The sequence below is a fragment of the Notolepis coatsorum genome, assembly GCF_963971535.1.
Source record: "Notolepis coatsorum genome assembly, chromosome: 17".
In the NCBI taxonomy this organism is placed as follows: Eukaryota; Metazoa; Chordata; class Actinopteri; order Aulopiformes; family Paralepididae; genus Notolepis; species Notolepis coatsorum.
The window spans coordinates 86,092,954-86,098,789 of NC_140181.1; positions in this window are offsets into that span (position 1 = coordinate 86,092,954).

Here is a 5,836-nt window from a genome sequence, read left to right on the forward strand (position 1 = left end):
AGTGACAGACTGATAGGCTTAAGGCCTAAGCGTTTGCAATAGGCTATATAATGTCTTCAAGCCTATAAGAGTAAAACGCCATGCTATTCTTATAGAATCTAACTTAGACTGAGTGGAGATCGCATGGGGTGTTTTGAATCAAAAGGACAAAGGCATCAGTCGGTTGATCGGTCTTTATTTTTGCGCCATTAAATATGTTTAAACGGATCATCACACTTGGGCTATACTGCGAATAAAGGTCTACACAGCGACCGTATAGAAATTCGTCGTATCTATTCTGGCCTGTTCTGAATATAGGCAACAATATCACGTCTGTTTGTGAATGCGAACCGTATATAAACTAGGCTACCAATAAGTATTTTAGACTGATGTAAACACTATGTCTGCCCGGTGCACCCGTGACGCGCTGCAGAATGTCAGCCCCGCGGTTTCAAGGACATTTCGCTGATGAGGATTTGGTTAATGGGGGAGAACTTGGGCCCGGGCCATGACGTCACTGTGTGCCGATGTAATCCTTCTGCGCTGAGCCCAATCAGCAGAGGCGCGCACTTGTCTGGGATGGGAAGAGGGGCGCTCTAATCCGCGACACAGTGGATCACAGAGCCCGGGAGAGAGAGAGAGAGAGAGAGAGAGAGGGGCGCATCGTGCACCCAGGGCTGGATTGTGCCTGAAATGGGTCAGATTAAAAAAAGACGGCAAAAGGAGAGGAACGCGAGTTCCAGCTGTTTACAGACAAAGCTGCAGGAGCATATCTCTGCGAGGAGAACGGAGCTTTTCCAAGGTGAAGAAAGACGGCGTTTTTCCACCTACGATGCGCACGAGAACCATCCTCTGTTCAAGTGACTATAGGGATGTGCTATAGAATGCTATGTGACGCATAGCCAATCGACGGTGTTTTTCCAGATATAGCAGGTGTAAAAGTATAGCCTTCTTTAGTGTGTCGAGCAGAGATGCGTCGCGCGTTTTGTCCGAGAGCGTTGATTATGGACAAGTGGGGGAACTGCACACGCACCGCGTTAAATGGAACATACTGCTCTCAGTGGGATGTATATCAACTAATAGCTTTATACCGAGCTACGATTGTTTTCTTGTGACATTTTCTCGTATATATATGATGTCTGTGTCTTTCTGGGTTAGGCTAGGATTGTAAATTGGGTGGTATTGAGGTGGGACAAAGCAAGAAGCTGTCATTCTGTGCCAAGGTAACCTGCCAAGAGATGCGTAAATGCGCACAGCTGCAGAGTATATTCAGAGCAGGAATGTTGCATGGAATAGCTGTTAATAGCTAAGCTATAAAGGAAACGTGCGAGTCTTGCTACATTGATGTTGTATTTTTACTGATGATGGGGTTCAATGTCGAGCTACGACGACACAGGAATATTAATATTCGTATGCGGACATGAATTATGGCGCAGAACTTAAATATGCAACAGTGGAGATTCATTATCGTCACGCGTAATATTGGCAGAGTATACATCGGCTTTAGAGGTGCGTGTGTGTGTGTTACTAGATCATAAATCGGCTTAGATGTGTGTTGTTGCCCTTCCTGGGTGCGCGCGCAGAAGGCAGAGCTCTTTAGTCGCACGTCTTGTATCTTTGCACGGTGGTGCAGCTCCTCGATCTTAGTGCGAGTTTGGGTGTCAAACAGGGTTAGAGGTGGAGGTCCAGTTTGGGTGCGCGGTGTCCATGTCGGCGGGACGAGAAGGCGACTTCGTGAAGGGTTCACTCTGCGTGTTCACAGCGGACCTTGATTTAATGTACATACAATTAAGGCACGCGGTGAATGCCAAGAGAGGAATCTACATGGCATCATGCTTCATATCATTTGAGCTTTTAGCAAAGGATGTTTCAAACCTCGGTCATGTTGTGCCATCCATATAGCATTAGGCCTAAACTTGCTACCTCTTTTTGTGGCCGCATTGTGTGTGTGTGTGTGCGTGTGTGTGTGCGTGTGTGTGTGTGTGTGTGTGTGTGTGTGTGTGTGTGTGTGTGTGAGAGAGGGGGGGGGGGTGTGTTGCCTTTCCTGGGTGGGCGCAATGCGTACTTTGCTATTTTATAGCAGAGCTGTTGCCATTCAATGTCTAGGTTATCTGTTCATAGGCACCGAATTCAGTCAAAGGTAGCTTATTGTGTTTTAGACCTACAACATATAATACATGCCCAGTACGTTATACGTGAGCTATTGTCTGCAGACGTATGTAGGCTATGCATATGAAATAAATGCAGAATGCGTCGCTAGCAAGGGAGGTATAGGCTACCTTGCAGACTTGACAATTTGACCTTCATCAAAAGGGTCAGTATGCCTTCTTTGAGGTTTTAAATAGGTATCTTCGGTTATCATTCGAATAAATGGCATCCATCTTTATTGAACCTCTGCTGATGCAGGTAAACTCACGAATATGGCGAGTTACTTCTTTTACTAATCTATTTGGTAATGGAATGAAAGTATTTCATTGTCAAACAATAACCGGGGCCTTCTTTAAGAGGAATTCGTGACAAATATTACTCGTGGTAGCTAATACAAATAAATAAATACAGGTAAATAAAAAAATATATAAATATATTCAAAGATCTCTATATGGTTAAAATAGTTTAATGCCGTTAGTCCCTAACTACAATTGTGAAATGATTGGCTTGTTAATGACAATATTCAACATTGTTTGTAAGGACGAGGTCGAGCAGTTGGTGATTATCATAAAACGTTCTATGTCAAATGTGAAATGTTTGAAAGATCTTACCAAATAATTTATAGGACTAAGAAAGACATAAATATATTTATGTAATCTGCGCTATAGGTTCACCTAAATTATCAGGAAATTACATGAATTTTAATGTAGATTAAAATAGGGGGGGAAAGTCATATAGGCCCAATAGCCTAATCACCGTGGCTTCACACGCAGAGCCTCGAGTCGGGCCTACAGTACCTACGGCACGCAGTCCTGACAACGTTGCACGGCGTTGATCGGATAGTGACTACTAGCCTATAGAAAGGGATGCCACGCCATCTATTGGCGTCTTTCTGACAACGCACCACTGAAGCTATTAGGCTATGCTATAGTTCTAGTTGGCCTTTCATGCTAAACTCAAATTATATTAGGATGAAGGGCAGTTGTAAATAGACCACACAACTATAGGCTACTGTAGGGCTATTGGACTTAAGGAATATACCAAGTATTAGCAACTATAGTTACAAACCGTATATGAGCCATGTGACGTGGCGTCATTAAAACACAGTGCAACCAGCTTTTAAATCACCTATGCACCATGCACTGGAGCCAACCTGCATTGACTTATGTGCAGGACAATACTTCAAGATTTGTCAAGATGGGAACGGGGTCTGATAATTGCTAGCCATGCAGCACACTTTTCTGTAAATATCCAGCATTACTCCATCAAGTTTTTTTTCTAATCGTACCCTTGACAATGCATGGCATGGCAATGCTATCTCAATGCCTGGTGTTGGTCAGGGATAGATTAATGGCCAATCTTTGTGAGTTATAGGCTACAGCTTTATTTAGTAGAGCCTGCAGAATGTAAATGACATGTTACGGCATCTTATGTTACGTCTTGGGTGGATGCATGTTTTGTATCATATGATATCAAATAAAAACGGAGTGGTTTTGAATAATTGACTTGTTCGTGTGGTATTTTCCATGTTTCTTTTTTTAGATGTTTTTATTTCTAAGTGGCAATTGACTGTCGAGTAACAACGTGGCAGGACACATTGTTCACTCCATGACGCATATGTAGGTCATTGTCTCAAGGTCATCGGCTAACCCTGCTTTGTTTTAAGCATTTCAAACATTAAGAAAAACCTGACCATCAGGTGTCGAACTGCGTCTCAGGGTGTAGGTTATTATTAGTTTTGCTTCGTGCTCCGCCTATAATTTGGACAAGGCCTCTAAATGCCATTGCAAGTTTATATAGGTCCAGTAGATACCAGGTGCAAGAGGAAACTAACAGGGTCCAAGGTAAACTACACCTGAAGATACCATTCAGTCACTGACCTGCATTCACTGGATCCATCCCGATTTCAAACTTGGGTCACCATGGTACAGACTGAAACTCAAGACCCAGACGAAGTGTTTGCTGAATGGACAGTTTATTAAGGCTCAGTTTTTTCTATAAAGATAAACCAAGATAGATCTTTCAGAACCGTTACACGTCATTATGTCCACTACAACAGCGGCCTATAAGATAGTCAATTTATCTTTATTATTTCATGTCATTGCTCCTTTATAATGTCGATACATATACTTTCTTAGATAACCCGACATGTCTCTCTATTGCAGCAAACATCCTTTTTAGACAGTAATCATTGTCGTCAACGTGCACGTGAGCCCCCGTACTACTAACACACCCAGTGCATGCGTCCTGAGGGGGAGGCGGCCGCACGTCTGCGTCTCAGGTCTTCAGAGGCCCCCCGTGACTCCTCCCCACCTCCTCCTACACATGCACGGAACGGTCATGAAGGAAGGAGCAGTACTAGGTGGGAACATCCAAGGGGCATAATCACCGTATTGCTTGAGACCAGCCGTGCTCTCACCAGACTGGTACCGATGGAGGAGAGAGAGAGAGAAGAGACTAGGATTATAGGAGAGGTTTGTGATCAGTGCTCCGATCACAAGGGCTAGACTGGTCGGGGGAAATACAACGCAGACATGAACCAGATATCTGGGGGGGGGGGGGGGGGGTCAGTGAAACACACACACAGAGGATGAACTTAGGGCAAAGGGCAGAAGTCTTTCAATGTCAAAGTAATCGGGAGTACAAAGTTGTAACAAACAGATTTGAAAAAACTTGAAATACCTGATCACAATGAACATACATAATCAAGCACTAAAAAATGTGAATAAGTCAACATGGACTAGACATTGCTGTACAGATGGAATTGTCACCATTACATCCACATCAGTTATTTCAAATGAAAAGCAAAAAAGTGACTTGGGGGCATTTGTGTTGATTTAATAGTGTAGCTATGTTGGGATTTAATCTCTCACACTAACACACACACACACGTTCGGACAAAGAAATATCCCCTGGCATGGAGAAGGCAACCATGACCTACATTACCAATATGACCCTTTGCCTCATTAAAAAAAAAAGAAGAAAAAAAAGTGTATCCAAAAATACCAAAGTAACAGTTTGGACAAACCAGGAGAGGGGGGTAAACCTGCTGAGCTAGTCAGTCTCCATTCAGTGGCATCATTGAGAAGGGGGGGGGGATGATGACGACAATAAACTTTGCACTAAAGACAGGACATCGCCGCGCGCTCCTCACAATCAAGCCACCGGCTGCATCGTCTTTTAAATCGTGACACTTGGACTACACTGCTGCTTGCATGCACAAGCTTGCACTTCTTCAATTAGACTGTAGACACCCTTTGTCTTTATATATATTTATATATATTAGATATAACCCCTAATCAAAAAAACAATCTTCGCCATAACATTACCTGATATTACTTTAGTGTATAATAATCAATGGTTTCATTCTAGGACAAACTATTTTCAGCAACAACAACCAAAAAACACACAGAAACCACATTTTCATTCATTGTTTTTTTCTTTTTCTCTTCTTACTCTTGATAGTAAATCAGTTACATTAATTTTTAGGTTATACATTTTTAGGCTTTCTCCATGACTATAGGAATCCTACGTTAAAGCTTAGCATTACGAAGGACATGATAGACTTAGCAAAACCGAATTTGAAAAAAAAAACAAAAAAACCAAAAGGATTAAGACAGAATGATGGTGAATGGACAGATAACCAATGTGACCCCCCCCCCCCCCCCCCTCCGCTCCCCTTTCCAAAAAAAAAAAAAAAAAAAGAAGC